General features: G+C 40.5%; 1 protein-coding gene and 1 non-coding gene across 4 annotated transcripts in view; both read right to left on the bottom strand.

Moving 5' to 3' along the window:
- TSPAN9 (tetraspanin 9) overlaps nucleotides 1-23,544 on the bottom strand; it is a 193,585-nt gene that overhangs the window by 37,180 nt on the left and 132,861 nt on the right. The window lies entirely within an intron of this gene.
- LOC148054740 (U5 spliceosomal RNA) lies at nucleotides 13,405-13,489 on the bottom strand. The gene has a single exon (XR_015707140.1). It is a non-coding gene; the product is annotated as a U5 spliceosomal RNA (small nuclear RNA).

Here is a 23,544-nt window from a genome sequence, read left to right as displayed (position 1 = left end):
AAGGATGGAGACTCCACAACCTCTCTGGGCAACTTGTTCCAGTGCTTGGCCACCCTCACAGTAAAAAAGTGTTTCCTGATGTCCAGGTTTTGCCCATTGCCTCTTGTACTGTCACAGGGCACCACTAAAAAGAGCTTGGCTCGGTCTTCTTTGCACCCTCCCTTCAGGTATTTATATACATTGATTATATCCCTGAGCCTTCTCTTCTCCAAGCTAAACAGTCCTGGCTCTCTCAGCCTTTCCTCATATGAGAGATGCTTCATTATCTTAGTGGCCCTTAGTTTGACTCTTTCCACTATGTCCACATCTCTCTTGGGAAGCCCAGAACTCCAGGTGTGACCTCACCAGTGCTGAATAAAGGGGAAGGGTCACCTTCCCTCAGCCTGCTGGCGACACTCCTCCTAATGCAGCCCAGGATACCATTAGCCTTCTTTGCAGTAAGGGCACATTGCTGGCTCCTGTTCAACCTGGTGTCCACCAGGATTCCCAGGTCCTTTTCTGCCAAGCTGCTTTCCAGCCAGGCAGCCCTCAGCACGTACTGGTGCATGGGGTTGTTCCTCCCCATGTGCAGGACTTTGCACTTCTTGTTGAACTTCATGAAGTTCCTATCAGCCCATGAAAACCATCTCCACATCATGATTATATTTTGGTTGAAGCAGAAGGAACTCACCTGAAGCTAAACTGGGGCTCTCTGTAGCTAAAAGCACGAGCTGGTACATATTTTGAGCTAAACAGTAAGGGCCACCAAAGGGGCCTTAAGCAACTTGTTCTTCCTGAAAAGGCACACGAGACAGGTCTGTCACTCACATACAATCACTCTAATGGCTTATGCAGCCCATTAAGAGTTCATAATCTGGCAAGCATAAGAAGGCAGAAGACAGAAAGAAGAGCTGCCAGGAGCCACATCTGAAAGCTTAAGCAACACATAAACAAAATCTCCAAATCTGCAAGAATGGCAGTGTTAAAACGAACTGAGAAAAGCAGTTCTACCTATATCAAAGGGCTGTGTCATTCTACCCATATGCTGGGACTGGTTACCTTCTTATACAGCCAGGATACCCTGTTAACACATATGAATCTTGAGTTTCCTTTACTAGGTCTGTAGAATTCATAATAAAGCTCCAGTTGCTGACTTTAAATCTGTGCAGTGTAATCTGCCTTCATTAGACTGCCTGTTATGATACAAGCATTCTGGGGACATTTTCTTACACAACATCTCAGTACTGACTTGCCTCACACAATATATCTGATTGGAAAATATAGCTAATCCTAAACTGCAAGCTGTGCTATAGGTTTTAATACAAACATGGATTACATGAACATATTGACTAAAATAATCTTCCAGCATAGAGGCAGCCATGGGATTTTGACCTTTCCAGTCTCTACCCAGAAAGCTTTCCAAAAATTCTTCCCGTTCCACAAGTTAAAATAGCTTTTGCTTCAGCTGGAACACCCAAAAACACAGGCCTTGCTCACCCACCTTCCTATAGGCTTCCATCGCTTTTGCCACATACATCAAAGAGAAGCTACACTGGCCTTCAGTTATTGTTGCCAAGTGTGAAATCCATCCAGCAAGACCTTAAAGTCAGGAAAGACTTATCTAATTTCCAATTTGACTTTATATGTGCTGACATGTTTCTCCAATTATCCTCTGACCTCATACACATTACAAAAACACAGAACCCTAAGCAGCGATCGCTTTGCCATTCACAATACATGTCTGACTGGGGCTTGAGCCCTGTGCCTTGCCCTCATTAACTCCTAGCTCATGCTTTTCTGTACAAATTAGAATACAACTGAACACACCACTCAGCTATAAAATGGAAGGCAATAAAAAAATGAAGTTGGTGCTAGGTTGTGAATAATCCTCTACTCCTGCGTAGAGTCAGAGCATTTAGCTCAGACCACCTGTTATTTAAGTTTAATGTTTGCATTTGCAGCAGGCCTGATCTGAGGAAAAGCAAGTAAACTCTGCAACAGCAACTAACATCATCACCTCCCACAGATTAGCAGCTGGTATTCTTGCATGGCTTAGTATCTACCTTGCGTTTAAAAGGCAGTTCAGCCACCTGAAAGAGGCACAACTCTTGTCTGTCCATCTGCTTTAGGAGAGAGGTGAAAGGGGATCAGAGTGCTCAACAGTTTGAATGAGTCTGTAAACTATTAAATAAAAACAAGTGCATAGAACAATGTATGTTAAAAAGACTCACATACCTGCACTCTAGACACGAAGTCTAGCTTTGCTTACTCTGAATATAAGACTATGAATGGCACATGGATTGAAGCAATGACAGCTGGAGAGAGATCCCACCACTCTCCCCAGATGTGGAAAAGGAACACTCTGCTATGTCTACTAGGAACCTTTTGAAGTGGCCTCTGTTCTCAAAAAATGCTTTTCTAATGGATCAGGATCAATGCAGATTGATTTAAGTCACAGCAATTTAAACCACCAACCTGAATCATAATTTAAATCAAAAGCAAGAAACTTTGAATAAGTCATGGATTTTAACTCTTCATTGCTTTTGTATCCTTCACTCAGCTTCCTTCCATAGATATTTAATTCATCTTTTTCTCAGGCCAGAAGAGAATCTATGTTTATACACTCAGTCATCTTTTGTTGTTACTCTGTTAGAAAGCAGTGAATGATATTGATATGTTTTTATTTCCTTTTCTTTCTTTTTTTTTTTTTTTTAATTCATGGTAACTGAATTTTGGTAGAAATTGGAATTCAATCAAAAGCCACAATAAAACATTTCAAAAATATACACTATTAGTTACACAACACTACATCTATTGTGCTGTATGGATAAGAAACCAGGAGAACTGCCAAACCATAGTTTTCATTTTAAATGGATTTATTTAACAGTGGCAGTATTACCTGTAGTTAATGAACCGAGCATTTCTGATGACCAAACTCTTTAAAGATGTAGAAACTGTAGGTCTTATATGCTAATACCTCATTTTCTTTATGTGTTCAAAAATAGAAAGCAAGTTTATCTGCTTTTTCAGCTACCGATTTTTCAGTACTGAATGAACGAGATGTGGAGAAGAACTAAATGAATAATCTGAAATGAAAGCTACTGCTGTCAAAAACTGGTTTAGGCTTTCAGTCAGCCTTGCTTCCAGCTGCTAACACTTCTACCAGTTTTTTTGCTTGCCTTCTTTGCAGAAATTGACAGCAAGTATCCATTTTTTGAATATTTTTATTTAACTTGCATTTTCAGAGATTATAGTCATGAAATGGATTGTCAAGATTTCAAACAGGTTTAATTTTTCAGAAGGAGTTAAATGGAGTTAAATTAAAAGGTCTCTTATCTTTCTCCTTCAGCTTAGAACACAGACTGTTAACAACTAGCAAAAACTGGAGAGGACTCTCTTGCCAAAGCATGAAGAATTCTAGTAATTCTTTACGCTGTCTTTATTCTTTCAAGTTCTTCTCTTTTTCAAAGAATAAAAATTATTTTTACTTTCTTCTTTATTTTAAAAAAGCCCATCGCCAGTAGTAGTTTGTGCTGGAAGGGCACAAAGATAAGAGATCAGATGCTATAAGGATTCACACTGCAGTAGGAATGGAACAATATCTCTTCATACCATGGTCAAAATAGCAGCATGAAATGAATATCACATGCAAATTCACTCAGCCCTAACAAACAAGGAAAAATATTTCCATAAAAAGCAGCAAACTGGGAATAAGAGTAAAGACATTAGTCCATGCTGGTTCTCTAGACACCGTGGTCTATTAGGCTCCACTCTCACTGTTAGAACAGCACTGTTTCAGTTTGCTCATGTGTTTTTGTCCCAGACATAACTGTGATGATTTTGCAGTCTTACCTTGCAAGTTACTGTCTGTCCGTTAAAAATGTAGCCAAACCAAATGCTCTAGAAACACCGTAGCATTTCCACAAGTTAGCATTCAGTTCATTCACCAATCAAGTGAAAAGTCCTTCCTTCTTCCCCATACTGCAAACATTCTTGCTATTTCCATTTTTTCATTTTGTTTTTTAATATATCCATTCCAGATCCTGCATTAACCAGAGATTTACATATGCTCCCCATATGTAAATAAACAAGAGCATGAAACAGTGTATTTTATGTGCAAAAACATGACTCATTTTGATCACAGAGCCTCTGAACCTGAAAAACCCAGTAACAGAGACTACTTGGGTGAGATTTCATAAGGGACTACAAAGCTTGTACTTCATAGTGAGAACAAAAATAATGAAATAAACAATTCTTTGCTTTTGTAGAATTCTTGCATTTGTATCACTATTATACATATCATTTTACTAGTTAAGGTATCTCACTTTCTTAATTTACATGTCTGATATTAAATAATTGGTTCTGGCCATATGAAGCAGTGTAAAAGCTGTGACTACAGGTATGGTCAGAAACGGAAGGGGAAGAAAATGGAAAACTCCAACTGACAGTTCCATTATGCCATTATTAACCAAGAGAACACTATAGATTGTACTGGCTCAGCATGTGTGAGAAGAAAAAAGGGGCACATAGATGAAAGACCTTGTGTTTGTTTTCAAATAAAAAAAAATAATCGGAGTTGCATAAATAAATCTTCAATACCCAGCTTAGCAAAGTAGCAGTACATAATTGAAAATGACACTCATTTGTTTCGCAGCATTAATGGAAGGTGTAAAATGAAAATTCCTATGGTTTATCAATGTGAAGTGATAATTTTACTTCACAAGTTTTTGTGGAATGTTTCCTGGAGGCACACATTTGATCCTGAGATGCACCACTCCTTTCACCCTAAAAAAGACCATCAGAATCGTCTGGCATATATCCAGCACATTTTAGACACTAAACTAAACCAAACCTCTGTGATGACCTCTAATACTTTTCTTCCCCTTGTCTATTTCTCTAAAAGTAGGTAGGGTAAGGCTTGCACCATCCTTAGCACTGAGAGAATGAGAGCAATTTCCCTTTACACAGTTTAAAATAGAAATACAAACCTTGCCAGAATGATTTGAAAGCATTGGCAGATGGATGAAATATTTCTAAATCTGCAACGTGTAACATTTGGCAGCTAGCATGACTACTGAACAGCTGACTTTTATGCAATGACATTATTAATTATATCTTCCTTGCCAAACAAGCATTGTAACTGAGCCTTTGCAATATTCTTTCATTATGCAGTTCATGCACGTCTGCTAAACTGATCATATGGTAAGCAATGTAGCTGTCCTGTCCCATGCCTACTAAAAACATCAGTTTGATCCAGCCAAACTACCATCTGACTGCAAGAGCTACTATATATGGGCCAAAGACAGTGTGGTAACCAGAAGGTGGTATGTTCCACCTGTCTCATCAGACATGGGACAACAGCCATTCTCAACATTATTCCTGGCTTGCCAAGACCACCAACAATGCAGGACAGTCATTCATGCCTACTGACTAATTTGCATAAAATTTGCCTGCAGGCTGAAATGTCTTCATTTTGGACATTTTCTGTTTAAGGATTTTTTAAAAATTGGAATCAGCAGAAACATCTCAAAAGTCCATGTATGCCTGCAGACATATATTAACTGAGCTCAGATGTGCAGCATGCATAATTAACTCAATGAAAAGCCAGCACTTGTTTCAGGAAATGGAAAACCTGGCAGAAGCTATCACACCCCTAATCCTTACTGCCCTGAGCCTCAACATTGTGCAAACATGGTGATCCTTCGCACTTCAAGCTAACATTAGAAATACTAGATAGAGGTATAAGTGTCTGCAATACTAAATTCCAACAGAATACTCAAATATTCACTGTCCCAAATCTCAACAGCCACTCATACACAGCAGTCATGTTAACCTATCCCTTTGACTTCCCTGTTTCACTCATCCAAGCTCTCAGCAGTTCTGCTGACTTCTGGAACCCAGTTCCTGGTGTTTGACACTATTTGCTTCACACAGAAATTCCTGGGGGCTGTCCCTCATACTTTGGCTTGAATCTGATGGTCTCCCTTCACTTCCATGCTAATTCTTTCCTAGGTAGTCAAAAAACAGGTGAGAGGCAGCACAGACAATTTCTCCTCAGACAGCAGAAGCTCCTAGCCAGCCATTTGCCTTGAGATCCTTTGAGTAACACATAGCCAGGGTGGGATTTTTGCTGTCCTCCAGCAGACCTCCAGCACATTCAATTACATGTCAAACTTTGCGAGCAGTTCCACAACTCCATAACCTTGACTAATTCTGACAGCAGCTTACTGGAACAGGCAAATTAATAGAATTGGATTGATGCAATCTTCACAGGCCCCTGAAGTCATCAAAAAGGCACTGCATCAGTTCAGTTTGCTTTTAAGTAGACCATAAACAAGCATATTTAGATGAATGATAACGTACGGGTATGAAGACTGCCACAAAGCATCATTGCTGCCATCATTTCTATACTTAAACATGAAAAATACCCAGTATTGTTCTCACTTTCCAAAGCCACAGATGGAACTTGTTTTGAATATCCAGCAAAGTGCTGACTGCCACCATGGGGTCACCCATCTTCCTCTCACTCAGAAAATTTATCCTACTTTATCAATGGGTTTCTTTATTTGTTTCAAATTATATTCAAGTATATGATAGTGTATTTGAGTTCACAAGCTCTCTATTCCATGTGTTTCATGGGTCATTCCCATTACTATATGGTAGCTTTAGCTCTATCATCATGTTAAAAATTAAAGCTGTATTAGGCACCAATATTAAACAGAAAATTAGAGCAGTATCTTGCACAATAGGAGGGCGCAGCACACACAGATTTCTGCCACTGATAAGCCAGTTGTTATTGCTCTTGTATCTTCACAAAGAGAAACTACTTACACATCACAAAGAAGGGTCCACCCTCTATTTCCAGAGGAGAAGAGGGAACAGTAAGAAGCACAGATACAATGGCAGGACTCAGGGGATGCCAGTTCTCTGCCAAAACATTGGCATTGACCAAAACAGCAAGAAATGACCATCATATGTTGTGATCAAGGATCCAGAGCCACCCCACACAGATAAGGTTTGCATGGATCTCTGAATAAAAAGACCATCCACATAGAAGAAAGCACCAGAAAGAGGGTGGAAAGAACGCAGTGACTTCTTACTTGGGTTTTTTTGGGTTTTTTTAATGTAAAAGGTGGAAAATTGGAAATTCTACAATACCCCAAAGTGACAATCCAGGACAAGGAAGTGGGCAGGTGTGCTAAAGGACCACTTGCTTTATGGAGTCTGTCCAATAGACCCTCACTTCTGAAACCAAAATTTCCCTACAGATATGTCAAAGGCATGAATAATGGATCATATGGAAGCTGTTAAACTGTTCATTACAGGGCAGACGCCTCTGTGAAATGGACAACGCTCTTTAAGAGGCTGAACTGATAGAACTTATGCTGAATTAAGACACTACTCTGATGGCTTATTATGTCCCTTAACTCCACTGTATAGTTGAGCATCGTCTTGACTTCCCATGTTCATAGGATTTGCCTAGGAAAGTTACATTGCGCTACCCATAGAAATTGTGTACTTTATTATCATGATGACAAAATTTATCATCAAGATTCCTCTTTGCATGGGGCTGAGAAGAAGTAGACTAGTCTCTGACGATGGTTTTGCTGTGTCATCATTATGTTTTTGATTTGCTATTTGGAAATTACATTCACCTGCTGTTGTAAATGGCTTTGAAAAATGCTGAAGAAAAGCAGCAGGATAGTTCTAAACACCATTCTTATTGCTTGGGTTCTTGTCAAATGCGTGGCTTCACTTCTGGAATTAGTAACCCACAGTTTCAGTTTAGAAAGGTGGACCAGAGTAATCCCAGAATGACTGAAATGACTGACTGACTGACTGAAAACACTGTGTTGCAGTTAAACCTCCCTCCCAGACGCAAAGAAGCAGCTATTTAGTCTTAGCTAAAGCAGTCCCCTCTCTTGTTTTTCTCTGGGAATATTTTAGAAACCAAACCTAAAAGAACTCTGATTCCAGCTGTACGGAGAAAAAGAAGAGGCAGACAATATTTAATCCTGCCAATGTTGTAGCATTTTTATACAAAGAGTCCTAAAATAGGAAAAATAGAAAATAGTCCTAAAATAGGAAGGCTGTACCAGACCTACACAACCCTTACGGGGTGGGAGTAGGGGGGGAAGCATTAACATAAACTTGGTATTAATCATTAGAGTATAATATAGAAGTCTCTGCTTTCAAATCTCATTAAAAAAAGGTTACTAAACAAGGCCTTGAATACATCTGAAGACAGCATGTTAACAACTGCTTTAGCAGCCTCTTTTCATTATCCAAATGAAAATTTAAGAGTCACAAATAAAAACACCATGCTCCGTGCTGCAGTTCTTTTCCTTGCTCATATAAAAAGTGGAAATGACAAGATTGTGTGTTTCTTCCTGGAAAAAAAAATCTGTTAGCACAGCCTGCTGGTTTTCATCAAAACTGCAAATAAAGAACTTAGAATTTTCTTTCTGAAATTTTTTTTCTTCTGAGTGTCTCTTCTTGATTATTCCTGACTGATAAAGTCATACAACGTGTGACCAAGGAGCCCCAATTTTTAACTTAATCTTGCAGACAAGACTGCACTCAACATTGTGAACTACTGCGGTAGGCATAGTACTTGCACTACTCTGGACCCACAGTTGTACTTCAGAAATAAATTTTGGTGAAGTCTGGATCCATCTCCTGCTCAAAGCAAAGCCAACATGAACCAAGTAACTCATGGCCTTGTCAAGTTACAAATACATCCAAGAATGGAGAGTCCAAACATCTCTAGGCACCCATTTGAAAGTTTAACTTCCCTCAAACCAAAAATTCTTTTCCTAATAACTACTCATAATTTCCCTTGTTCCACTTTGCATCTGTTGCCTCTTGTCCTATCACTGCACACCTCCAAGAAGAGACTGGCTCCATCTCCTCTACATCCTCACATGAAGTAGCTGAAGACAGCAATGAGACCATCTCCTCCACCCTCTTAAATTCTCTTCTTCTAACTAATCCAGTTCTCTCAAATTCTCAAATTCAAGCCAAAGCCTGCTTTCCTCAAGTCCAGGGCTGTAATCTTGCTACATGTCTCACTCACATCTGGGTGAACCTTGGACCTACATTGCAGCCTTGTTGGCAGTCCTGCCTCTGTGTCAGAGAGCAGTGAGGGCTAGCTGCTCCACCACGGAAGGCTAGTCAGGAGCGGAACGCAATAACAAGGCAGGTGCAAGCAGTGGCCTCGCCAAGAAGGAGCCAGGATGCACAACGGCAAGTCCAGGTCTGGATGAGGGCCAAAGACAGTGAGTCTCATGCAGCCCAGTGATCCCCCAGCAAGTCCATAGTGACGAGGCAGATCCCAGGTCAGCCAAGAAGCTGAACCAGCAGATCCGGGTCAAGGTCCAGACCGTGCAAGTTCAGGATCAGCCATAGACAGAGCTGCTACACAACTGTGATGGAGCACAGGCAGGAGCCAGTGGCAAGGCCTCTGCTTAAAAACAGTTCCCAAGGGAAAAGAGGGACAGGCCCTTGCTCCTAGCTTTCTTCCCAACAGCCCTTATCAGCAAAGGAGCTGGATTTGGACTCGGCCACCTAAACTCTAACTGAGCCAACTAAACTCCTAGAAGAGGGATGCACGCTGGGCCCTGACACGCTGACCCCATCTCCTTCTTCTCCTGACTGGAGACTCTGGCTGGACCACGACCCCATTCACTACCTTGCCTTGCCTGGGAAAATCAGTGGACCCTGTAATCAGCACACCTGCTCTGCCCTCCCTATTCAGCGGGAGTGCTGTGGGAGTGCACCCTGGCCACTGAGGGCACTACCTGTGCTGGGGCCAACCCCAGCTCCCTGTTCACCCCCCCTTGCAGCTCTCCAACAAAGGTGTGTGCAGCCGTTCCACCGTTTCCTTCCCGCTCCCTGTGCCACCCCTCCTCTTCAGGCTTTGGTCACCACCCCCTGACAAACCTAGGCTCAAGCCTGCGTAGGAGCTCTGTAAAGACCCTGTCCATCTCCTGTTTTGTCTCCCGTATGGCAGTCTGTGCATATCCCTCACATCTCCTTTTGTGGTGACTTAATGACTCAACCATGACTGCAACCCTGACATGCTGCAACACCACGTTGCACCCAGGCACTCTGTTCTCCAAGGCCTGGATTGTATCTGCTTTCAGGGACTCTGTCTGTTCTGAAGACTCCAGTATGTCAGGGTACTTGCTCCAGGCAGTGCCTTGGAATGTATCCTATTGTACAGAGTCCATTGGTGCACAACTCTAGAGTCTCATGCTGTCTTGAGCAGAGGTTTTAGCCCTCTTTGCATCCTCTTAGAATCATAGAGTATCTCGAGTTGGAAGGGACCCATAAGGATCACCAAGTCCACCTCCCTGTTCCTTGCAGGACTGCCTAGAACTAAACTATATAACTAAGAGCATTGTCCAGATGCTCCTTGAACTCTGAGGGTTGGTGCTGTGAGCAGTTCCTGGGGAGCCTGTTCCAGTGACTGACCACCCTCTCAGTGAAGAACCTTTTCCTAATGTCCAATCTGAACTTCCCCTGACACAGCTTCATTCCATTTCCCCATGTCCTATTGCTGGTCACCAGAGAGAGATCAGCACCACGCCCTCTGCTGCCCCCCTTGAGGAAGCTGTAGACAGAGATAAGGTCCCCCCCCTCAGCCTTCTCTTCTCCAAGCTGAACAAGCCAAGTGACCTCAGCTGCTCCTTGTAAGTCTTGCTCTTGAGGCCTTTCACCATCTTGGTCGCCCTCCTCTAATAGTTTGATGTCCTTCTTATACTGAGGCTCCCAAAACTGCACACAGTACTCGAGGTGGGGCTGTAATGTAGAGTGGGACAATCACCTCCCTCAACCGGCTAGCTATGCTGTGCTTGATGCACCCCAGGACATGGTTCGCCCTTTTGGCTGCCAAGGCACACTGTTGCCTCACATTCAACTTGCCATCAATCCAAACCCGAGGTCTTTCTTAGTCATGTTGTCATTCTTGCTCTGACCACTTTTAAGCAACACAAAAAGAACAATGTAATTGCTGCAAAGCAACGCAACCCAAATGTCATGGTAGAGGCTATATAGCAATTCTGTCAGGAACATGGCATTCTTAGACTCAACTTGTAATTTGTCTCCTGACATGTCATATGACCTCATACTAGTCAGTTCACAATCTGAGCTAGATGTATTGCCTTCCTTGACCTGTAAAACTAGAAGATGTTTGAACTAGCAAAGCATCTTCATTATCACTCTATAAGCATGTTAAATTCCTCAAACATTTAATCTATTGCCCCAAAGTTGTACAAAACCAAAGTACAGATGTGGATAGGCACATGTGTGGCAGACCATTCAGTCAAGTACAGTCACTTTCCGTTTATTCCTCAGTCCCCTCCCCTCACCCCACACAAGAAGAAAATTCAAGATACTTTTCAGTGCTCTGGTTATACAATGATAGCACAGTCTAGGCAAGCTAACTCTGGAGCTGAGCGCACAGGGCACTTATGTCCTAAATTCAGAAGAGGCAGCTGAAAAGCTAGACTGACTCTAGATATGAGTCAGGAGGGCTGTGCTGTGTTATAAGGGGACTTAGTGGCTCAGACCAACACCAACGCAGAGGTCTTTTGATTCTGCTTTATTGGCCAGCATAGCCAGCCTGCTGTTGGAAAATCCTTAAGGACAACTTGCTAAACACAGAGCCACATTTTTGTGCAGTAATGATGATTTTTCTGCCTTGCCACTCTGAACCAAACATCTTCTACGCTGTTTTCCAAAGCCATTTTAAAGATTTCTCCATTCATTCTCAGCCCATGCAGATTTTTTCATGCATGTACTAAACCACCTGCCAGCAGCTGTGCAGCCAAGTTTAAACTGAACCATCAGAGACAGCTCTCCCATTTTTTCTGTAACCTCTGCAAAAAAGGTAGAAGCTAAAAATGGCCACTAAGAATTCAAATTGAACAGCTGACACTACATAAAACATTGAAGGAACATGGAGGTCAGAAGTGAAGCAGGGCTAGCGAGCATAAATTAAATGTACTGGGATTCATTGTTTATGCATCACTTGCTTTGTGCCTGACAAGAATTAGATCTGTCCAAGTATATTTATAAGGACGCAGCTCAGGATTAATTCCTGGCTAAATGAATACTTTCTTAGTGACAAGCAGTATGTGGCGATTCCTCTGCTGCAGCAAAAATTTTCAAAGGCTGTTTCCTCCATAAACTCCAGAGAAGTTTCTAGGGCAGGATGGTTTCTTAGTTAATTTTCTGACAGTCCTTGTAAGAAGCTGAAATGTTTAAAGAAGCTTAACTATTTCTTTGATAAAGGTGGCAGTGGCTCCCACTTAACATTAATGCAGTCATTTCACTGATTTTGAGAACGGCAAAAAGCCTTAAGGAATACTTTTGTTAGGAAAAGACTAATGTCCTTAATAAATACAGATTGTAAATCACTTTCCAAACAGTTTTTAGGTTAAACTTTCAGATTAAATTAAGGCATGGCTCACCTAATCCAGAAATCAGATGTGTTTTATGCAGGGGGAACCTGGCAGAAGTTCATTTTAGGAAGGTACTACATTCAAATCCATTATTCTAAATTTATTTCTGAACCTGTCTTTTTGATCTCATTGTCATTGCCATATATGCATGTGTGTGAAAATCTACCACATGTATCTGAAATGTCTAGGCCTGGAAAATAAGCTACACAGATGACAAAAACTTCAAAATATCCCATTCATTTCTATCTTAATTTCCTCATAAAGAACAAGAAACTGACTCACTGTTTCCTGAATAGAAACAAACTAGAGGTAGAACATTTAGCTGTGACTATAATGGGAAAATTAAGTGGTAAAAGAGTCTGAGCATAAACTGTTTTTTTAAACAGGAAGGATAAAATTCCAGCTGCAGTGAATTCAATAGCATAACTTCTGCTGACTTCAACAGGGTCACAGAAAGGAGGGAAGGAGGCCAGCCTTCCTGATCCTCTTCATACTAAATTTTTCATAATGCAAAGATACATAACACAAAACTCAAAGAAATCAGAGTAGAAGAATCATAGAATCATAGAATCATAGAATTGTTAAGGTTGGAAAAGATCTTTAAGAGCATCGAGTCCAACCGTTAACCTATCACTGCCAAGTCCATCACTAAACCAGGTCCCTAAGCACCCCGTCTACCCGTCCTTTAAACATCTCCAGGGATGGAGACTCAACCACTTCCCTGGCCAGCCTGTTCCAATGCTTGACCACCCTCTCGGTGAAGAAGTTTTTCCTAATATCTAACCTAAACTTCCCCTGGCGCAGCTTGAGGCCGTTTCCTCTCGTCCTATCGCTTGTTACTAGGGGGAAGAGACCGACCCCCACCTGGCTACAACCTCCTTTCAGGTAGTTGCAGAGAGCAATAAGGTCTCCCCTCAGCCTCCTCTTCTCCAGACTAAACAACCCCAGTTCCCTCAGCCTCTCCTCAACATAAGTGTTCCTCTCCATGGAAATCTTTAGTAAAAGGTGAAAGATTTATACGATCTGAAGAGAAACCAGAGTAAGAAGGAGATGATAAGAGGGGCAAGGACCCTAGTCTACCGCTGACAGGTAAGCGCTGGCAGCAGGATCCAAGGAATCCCACTGCCCCACTTCGAACACACAGCTAGGCCCCTGGCATTTTCAGCCCCAGAAGCCCCTTGCTAGTTCACCAGCTGCCATAGCTTGGGATTCAAATGACTACCCCTCAGTCAGACACAGACTGAGTTCAGGAACTGCTTGAAAGCAAGCTGCACGTTGGACACTACTACTACTGAAGCCCTCAGGCTTCACAGCCCTCCACAGCCTCAGTAGGCTTGTGGAGTAAACCTCCACAAACTGAAAACAGTATGACAGTTCACAGGAAGAAAATGTTACCTGAAAGCTTGTGGTACCCATGGTGCAAGAAAGCAAGGTCACGTGTTTAGATCTAAGTTTCTCTGGTTATTATATAAATTCCCAACTAAATGAAAGTGCATACTGAAAAAGTTAATTTAGTTACTTGAAGATTGAACTGGCTACTGCCTTTGTGAGTCATTCGCATGATCTTAGTCTTGTTCAAAGACTGAATACTGGTGACAACAGCAACAATGTTTTCCAACTTGGATCATTCTGCACATCTCAGGTGTTAAAATACAGTTTGTTAAATGACTAAGAATATATGTGAAGTTCCAGTTCTCACCGCATTAGCTGAACTGCTGTTTTTCAAGAAATAGATTAACTGCTGCTCACCACTTTTGGGGAGCCATAAAAAAAGATACAGAAAATCATGCTTTTGCACCCAGCTTCAAAAACGTAGTTATCTCTTTTCTTCACATTTTAGAGACTAGTGAGCTGAAAGACCTTGCCCCTTTGAGGACTTTTTGGCAAGAAAGACCAAGTTGGAAATGGAATAATATGTTACAAGATCTTGGTCTAATCTCTACTTAGAACGATCCTGACACCTACCAAAAGGGAAAAGCTATATGTTACCTTTTTAGTGCAACAATTAACAGCTGGACAAAAGCAAAAGCAGCTAAAACCAGCCATTTGAAATGCAGAGAGACAGCCTAAAGAGTACAGAATTGCTGATCTACATAACACGGGTTTGCTGCAATATAGGTGCTTAGTGCCACTCAGAGAATTTCAAGCACTTTTGAAGTACAAAGCATTGCCAAATATTAGCTCAGATGTGTTAAATACATTGTCAGGTGGCTGTACCCTGGATAAATACAATAGAAAATGACCACACATTTCTACAGCTTGTAGCTTTGCAACATGAATGCAGAAAGAACGAACTTTATGCTATGCAACTGACAGAGGAAGGTACCAACTGTTCCACTTAAAAAGTGTAACTGAAAGCACAAAACCACATATCTGATCTAAATTTGTTCCTTTTAGGCCTTGCGGTAGAATTAAAAGCTATTGTAAGTAATGCAGAAACCTATTCTGGTATACACAAGGATAATGAAAGAGGGCCCACTTCTTACCAATGACACTGGGCTCCCCAGTGACAGGTCTAATAATATTTTGTTGGTGGGTATGTATGTTAGCTGGTTTTGCGGGTGCAACATACTTCCTTTCCTGTGGTTGTTTTGCCAGGCTTAGTGCTGGCAAAGAAAATAACTCAGGAAGTCTTTACTTAGATGATCACCTGTAAAGTTCTAGTTCAATCAAATTCAAGTGTATTACAGATATACCTTCCTGGGAAGAGACTCACCCTTGCATGTGGCAGAAAAGTGGGGAACCAGGCACAAAACAACTTTCTCATTTCAGTATGCTAACACCCCATAAATAAATATTCAAAACCAGCTGATTAAAATGAAAGGAAACTGGAAATTCTCATATACCACTTTATGAAGGAGCGTTCTGACTTTAGCCTGAGTTAGCAGAGCCTTACCATACCAGCCAGTAATCTGGTGATTTCTAGGTACGAAGGCATGAACAACTGCCAATGAACCTATTAAGTAGAAGAAAAAGGGACCGTTTTCCTATTACAGGAACAAAGACATCCCCAAGAATCAATAGCTTTTAGTCATCTACCCCGTTTTTTCAAAGAGAGATAATACATAATGTTCTATCCTCAAGTACGCTGATGTACCTTTCATACACTCCACTGGGGTCGAGAGTGTTCACAATAGCAGAATTCAGCCAGAAAAATTAACTGCCCTGAGTTATACAACTCTTTGAGACTAATCCAAAAACAAAGAGCAAAAAAGACAGTTTCAATCCATTCTCTAACTGCTATGTGTATGTCTTAGTTTATTTCTTCACCCCAGCCCATCAAGCCCCCCCCCAAAAGAAGCATTTTTACTTCTGTAACTTCTCCCTCTCAGATCAGCTGATACCCTTCCATTCCCAATGTGGCTGTTTGGAATATTGAGGGAATCAAATTAAAATAGATACTCACATCAATAGTTTGGATTTTCTGGCCCTAAATGCTAGGCCCTGGCTAGAGGTGCTAAGATTGGTACAAGATTTGAGAGGGCCTTATTTGCAGCTTCCTAAATTTAGATCTTCCCTGTGGACTATACAAGCAGCCGAGAGAGAGGTAGACTGTCTTTGGCCATGCCCTAGGTAAGCTGAATTTCCAAGTGATCCAAACCTATGGCTCTTTCATGTGGGCAAAGTTGTGCAAAGCCCCAGAAAGACCTTAAAAGCAAATTCTCTTTTTTCTGCCAGCTAGCTAGGAGAATGAAGATGTTCTACACAGCTATTCACAAAAACTTCCCAAATTGTTTCTAGTCCCAAATGAATTTTTAATAACCCAATATCTACACGAAGAATCAATCAATTAAGGGAAACCAGAAAGAACAACAGCCTCTTGTTCACTTGGTAAGCATTACAGATTGCTTCCAGACAAATTACATTAACTTTTTTCTCACTGAATGAATGACTTACATATACAACAAGAAAACAGAGGGAGTATACCATCTGAGATTTCCATGTTATCAACACCCATAAATCACAACTCATACATAATGCTAATACCGTATCTATTATAATATTCAGTTTCACAGTATGGATTTGATGAGACCTAGATCACTTCATTTCTGGGCAAGGGGTCCAGAATCTTCACCACTTCTCACAATGCCTTTCTACTCTTTACAACAGGAATTACAGCACATGCATATAAATTTCATCCATCTCTGGTGTGAACACATTCAACCATTTACAGGAAAAACACAATAACTTCATAAAGGGAACACAGCCTTCCCTGTCAAAATACAGGCTGCTGCGGTTATTTTTACTAAGCTGGGCTTCATTTTTTTAAATGCTGGGCATTCAGAACTTTGGTTGAAATCAAAAGAAACTCAAGGTAATCAGCTCCTTGGTAAATCAGGCCTGACGTGTTAGTGGATGCATGAACAAGAGAATAGTGTGACTCTCAAGACCTAGATTCTATCCTCAACATGATGCTGGTCTGCTGGAGGGCCTGCAAGGAGTGACTTCATTGCCTGTGACTTGGTTTCTCCATTAATAAAACTGGCCTAAGAGTATTTAGCTCTTTTGAAAAGCACTTTTTGATCTGCTGATGAAAACCACTACAAAAATCAGTCCTGCTCAATTCCTGACTCTGTATTTGTACAATAAGAACCTAACTAGGACTCAAGGGTTCTACACCAATGAAAACCAAAGTAAGTATGATGATAGTAATCACCAGGAAGAGATTTAATCAGGACAGTCAAAAGGATCATCAAAAAGCAAACCCCAACCATCTGAAATCTAGTAGTCCCTGTGTAGGTTTACTTTATGTTATAGCACTAAAAGTGAAATGTGCTCTTTACAGAATCAATCCATCCCCTTCTTACAGTAGCAAAGTTCTTCTAGGTGTTCTGTCATCCACACAGCCATCATGTCCAAACCTGCTTAGTTCCTGCATACAATGAAAGTGAAGCTGTCAATATCCTATTTTTCAATGGGAACTGGGCTGAGTCCTCACCAAGTCTTTATACATAGAGGTAGATATAAATTAGATGGCAACAGATCTGTTGCTAGCATCCTGGGCTGGATTTGAAACTGTGACCTGCTGTACAATGCTTTACATCTCAGCCAGATGAGCATTTCCCTTCTTACTGTGTCTCAAATGTAAAAGAAAATATTATGGTGGTATTCCTTCATCATAATTTTTTTTTCTTGAATCTTACCTCATTACATAGACATACATTGCCCTTTACTACCATATCCTCAGCCAGATGGCTGTCTCTATAAAAATGCTCTGGAGACAGCATCCAGCCAAGACACATATTGATAATGGACAATTTGTATGTGCATAATCAGATCATATTAAAGGAAAAAAAAAACACAACTAAGTAGTATGTGGATACTTTTAAGTCTCTAAATACTAGTAGAGGACTAACAAACTGCCCTGTCAGCTTATTACTGGTCTTCATTTTGCATTACCAGATGAAAAGCCTTAAGAGCACACTATATGCAGGTGCTGCAGTCCCTTAATCCAGTATACCTCTTGTACTCTATGTAACAGCAGTTATCTCAAGAAGCCCTGTAGACCCACGGATTACCTTTTTGGTGTTGAAGGCCCCCACAAATTCATGCCTGCTATATAACAATCAACATACAACTACAAATGAATCCTTACCCCTTAGGAGACTACGAACCAAAAAACCAGTCAGCAAGTCACTACCCCGACACCCCAAAACACAGATCCCCTGAGGACAACTTGAGATATCTCCTAGAAAATGCAAGGAGAAGGTTCTGGAGAATTTTTGGAAATTAAAAATGAAAATTCAGGACCAAATCTACTCAATTTTCAATGGAGTTTAGTGTTACATATACCTTCTGGAAAATGTTGTACACAGCCAGACTAAAGGAGATTCTTCAGTGTAGACTGAGACTAAATAACATGTGGACCAGATTCAATAATGGAATTTACTTTCTCAGTTCTAAACCTGGCCAAGTACTGCATCTCAGTGAAGCTGATATTTAGCCTTACTTTTAAGCTTCCTTAATTCATCCACCAGCTATTCTTGTACAATAATAAGCAACGTATTTTTTCATTCTTCTTGCAGTGACAGATGACTGAAGTGTACACCTCCAGTCTTCTCCATACAATTTAGGAAAGCGCGGAAATGTCTGTAGTTAGAACAGAAACATTATTGCAACAGGATAGTCCAAACAAAGGTCAAGAAAAACCAACCAGCTGGTGTCCTTTTTCCATCTCCTCTTTCACCCCTCTGTCTATACAGGCATATGCATACATAATGAGTAAGCCATATGCTTTGTCAAAAACAACAACAAAAAAATAATCTATCCCTGCATCTGTTTTGTGCATGTGCAAGCAATCTATGTGCACATAATTAAAAAGTGAGATTACGCTTTCTATTTCAGTAGATTCACACGGACGACAGGAGATTGCCATTACAAAGGTCAATGAAATTCTTAGCCATAGATCTAAGAACATTTCAATGTCTAACCATTATTTCCTTTTGTTAACATCTGCTTAGCTAATTAATTTTAAATGAACTTAGGAAAAGTTCCCTTTTCTAATAGCTCCACATTTTCTCCTCCCCCAAGGAGAAAGTCAGAAAATTCCAGCATCTTCAAAGACAACCAACAATAGCAAGCAACATCAGAGTCATCAGAGTCTTAATTTGTCAAAAGTTAATGTCAAGACATTTGTTTTTAAGAAGGAAAAATAATCCCGATTTTTTACTTTCTGCCTATACAATAAAGAATGGAAGACAAGAGCAAAAAAAATTTTTTTTTAACTTTGTCAGCCTCCCTGAATTCTTCCAGCTGAAGCTGCTTTTACTGTATTCTATATATACACTTACTGATTAAAAGTAAGTTTCACGATGGAAATGATGCCCACTAGCTTTTAAGAGCCTACAAAACTGAAGGCTCCAGTGCAAGAATGCAAGGATTTATTTTCCTAATCACCTTAATGTCATTCTTCCTTTTATGAAATGATTAATTGCTGGCTCTTCTATGAAGTTACAATCCTTATAATCCCAAGTGTGTTCACAATGGTTTCAGTACCTGCATCTACAGCTCACTTGATATTTTGCTAGTATGTTGTTAGTTCTGTCTCTCAAATGCTTAGTTTGCACTAGTCCTGCCACTAAGATTAAAGCTCCAAGCTTACCTCCCCTTATGGAGCAATCCATTCTTACTGCTCCCTGACATGCATAAGTCCCACAAAAGAGTCCCATAAGAGAGACAAAAGTTCCAAATTATTTACAGTGAGACTTGGGAGCCCAAGTTCTGTTAACTAACCACTCTTGCAGTTATGAAGAAAGATATTTTTGAAAACTGTAACTATTATTTGCAACCTTCTTAGGGTCCTGTGTAGCTAGTAGCATTCAGGTCAGAGCAAAGCGACTACATAAGAACCTAACAAAGCTAGAGACGATGAAGGATAAACACAGAAACAAATACTTTTTTTTTCCTATTTAATAAAGAAAAGGTAGCACATAAAAAATGCCAAAAGAAATGAAGAGCAAGAACAAAAAATATCATTGAGCTTGTACTCTCTGCATTTCAATAGGGAGAAGAACAATAGAGATCCTCAAAACGACTATACTTTATTCAGTATTCTTTTCCATTGCACTTTAGTAGTAAAACCTCTGAGCCATGCTTTATCGCAAAGGTATTCAAATGATATTTATTCCCTCATGTTATATTAAGATCTCTCTTAATTACTGTTATTTTAAAATATACACACAGGACCATTTTATAAATGCAAGAGGACATCATGAGGCAAGTGCATGATACTGTGAAAGCACTGCTTCATAGCTGGTAGGAGAATTCTGCTCCAAATGTCACCTTCGTTTCTCCCTGGTTAAAGAACAGCAATGCTGTAGCATGACAGTGCCTTAGTCGACCATGGCATTCTTCCCGTGTTAGATATTTCTATGCCACTGAAGCCGTGCTACCACTACTTGTAAGAAGGTTAATGCAAACAGGCTTAGTTTAGATTGCCCCTAACAGCAATTGCTGGTGACTAAGAAAACAAGAGCCTTTCCCCTATTAATATCAACAGCACAGGACTTAGGCATGATCAGTGACTGAAGTACTTTGAAACTACCTCACAGAGGTTGGGCAAGTCCAAGTAGGATCAGAAGCGACCAGGACATGAAGTGATGCCAAATGGCAACATGAAAGCATGGGTTAAATTGTCAATCATATTTCTTATTCCAAGTTCAGTACCATAATTTCTAGGATTCTACTACAGAAGAACTGCCATACTAGGTCAAATGTTAAGTCCCCACCGCTCCAGTAGCTTTCCTTTGACAATGTGGTAAAACCAGACACATCCAAAGGAAGCCCAATAAGCAAAATGCACCCACGAAAGTTAATTTAAGAATGTCAACTAACTCCCCAGAGACAAAGATCAGATCACAAAGCAAGTGAGATTTTCTTTTCCTCTGATATTTGACCAGTGGGTAGTTTTATCACAGAGAAGTCCAAATTGTCTTTGAATCTTTTGGTGTTGATACCACCTTATAGCAGTGAGTTCCACAGCCAAAGCATGCACGACGAGAGCAGCATTTGGGAACTTTGGGGGTTCCAAGTGTTTTGCATATTGATTTGCCACATGCTGTGGAACAAGATGAAGAGAAACTACAGACTCCCTTCTCTATCAAGTTTCATTATTTTGCATTCTGTTACAGTGTTATTTATTCAATTCATTTCTAAGACAAAGAGTAGCAGTCTTCTCAGGCTCCTCATACTTGTTGCACCCCTTTGAAGCAAAGAAAAGAAGCAGGATCCTCCATTCATCTAGGAAGTGAGTCTTTTATCCATCCTGTTCCCAGTACAGGTAAAGCTCAAGCATTAGATGGCACAGCACAAAGACCAACAAATCATCTCACTATGACACGTCAACCATGAGCAGTTAAAACCATGAGCAGTTACAACCGCAATGCCAATAACCTCTGCAATTAACCAGTCCAAAAAAGTCAAATACAATACATTTGTTTTGAGCATAGACAAGTGATCACGATCAGTTTTTAAAGGCCAGCAGCTTAAAAAACAAACCAGAAAGCCAATTATTAGGTTAACCATACCAAAATGGTATCACAGATTGTTTCCTGCCCTTTTCATGAAGTAAAGCTGCTTGGCTTCATTTGCTGACACTCACTGAAAATACAGAGAACTTCCACAAGGAGTTGGGGACAGTTTTCTGTCAAGGACATGTGACTGTCTCCCCACTGAAGCCTATCTATCAAAGCAGGCAGCTGCTAGCCTGAGAGCGGAGCACAGCATCTATTTTCACATAGGAGTTACTGTGTCGCTTGGCAGAATTCTGTTCTATATTTAATGGGTGACATAAACCGCAGCAATGAACCCTGGAAGCTGAGTCTCTCTCTCTCTCCCCCCTGCACTGCACTCAGAGGTGAAATGCCAGCAAAACGAAACCTGTCCTGTGCCAGGGAAGTGTATGCTGAACAAGCATTCTCTCTGTCTTTCTTGGTCCTTTACTCCAATAAGGCAAGGCTGGGCTCAGCTTCATTAATAATTAAAATCAGATATGCATAAATTATGTTCATGGAAAGTATGGAGAGGTTAAGCCAACCAAAGTGAGAAATAATCCTCTAGCAATACATATTTCAAAATGCCATACTCAAAAATACTACTCTGTGCTAACATACCGTATGCTACTGATTAATAATTCTATCTGTCTGAGCTACAAACTTTTAAAAAGATTAAAACAAATTTCTTTCTCAATTTTAAACTGGCATGAGCCGGGGGGGAGGGGGGGGGGTTGAGAAAAATCATGCTGCAGAAAGAATAAGACAAAGCTCTCTGGTGAGAGCAGTGTACGCTCGCTCAATCTCAGAGCAGAATTCTTTTTTTCAAATAAAAGAGAGGTTTTGGGTTTTCTCATCATTTATTTAAAAAATTACACCCATCTTATAAAAATGTAGCATCAAAATTGGGATATTGCCAAGGAGCTTAGGCTTAACATTCAATCTAGTAATAAAACTGACAGATTGAAGGAAGACAGAAATGAATTAAAGTGAACTACAATAAAGACAAATGGGAAGCAATTCACAGTGATTATTCCTTTCTAATGCACAAAAACAGAGCAGGGGTTAACTGGCTTGGCAGCTGTTCCACATGGACGGATCTCGTTGGCCAGTAAGTTGGGGCAGTAAAGTGAATACTGAATTTGAATGCCAGGATGATAATCTTCACAAACTGGAAAATGGCAGTGTGGCACAGCAATCTCAGCTGATGACATATGCACGGAGAGTTTATTTATTTACTTATTTATTTAAACATAAATCAGTGTATCAGGCTGGACTGTTTTTTTAACGCTGAAGGCAAATGTGTGGCAAATTGTTTTTAATTCCCTCTTTAGTCACGAAAACATAGAGGGCTTCTTGTTCTGACGTACTGCTCACTAGCTAATATAAGCTGGGGCTGCAAACTGGCAGCTTGGCTTCTCAAACCCTGGAGCTGAGGTGCCTCGTTAGGCACCCGTGCCTGAAATCTCAGCCAATATTTTACTTGAAAAATTCCTAGACATGAAAATCAATTCAGCAGTGCAATTAAACTTACACTTATTTATTGTATAAGTCTCTTTATATTGCTTTTCCCCAGACCTTTCCTAACTATGTATTATTTACTTTCTAATCTTCATGTTTCATCTTTGTTAATGAAATGTGTCAAAAGCACTGCATTAAGAAATTAATATTTTTAATTTCTTTTTCCTTAAGCAAGTCTCTCTCTCTCTCTCTCTTTAAATTAAGCTGTCTCTATGCTTTGTGATGAGTAAAGCCAGTGAGCGTGGGGTTACAGTAACACAACAAATTTATAAAGGAGAGACGATAAATGCACAGCTGAGAGGTCTACTCAGAACATGGAAGGCTTACGAAAAAAGAGGAAGGAAAATCTCATTTACCCGTTAGTCAATAGAAACAGAATTAGGAATCCAGTTTGATCAGGCTGCTGCAGAGAGGTTAAATTTAAGATGTATTTTGGCCTATGAAGGTGAAGAAAATGAAAACAACAGCAATTTCGATCAAAGAAGTGGTACAGAATGAGTGCCGGAAAACTGCAGAGCCATGATGACCTTGGTGACCTGAGGGTGAAGGAATTCTGCCATTCTACTGAATGGGGGGAGGAATCGAGG

This window comes from Nipponia nippon, unplaced genomic scaffold (genome assembly GCF_047370975.1).
Source record: "Nipponia nippon isolate SJK-2023a ecotype South Korea unplaced genomic scaffold, ASM4737097v1 scaffold_3, whole genome shotgun sequence".
NCBI lineage: Eukaryota > Metazoa > Chordata > Aves > Pelecaniformes > Threskiornithidae > Nipponia > Nipponia nippon.
The sequence above is the reverse complement of the archived record's forward strand: the minus strand, read 5'-3'. Positions and strand labels throughout refer to the sequence as shown.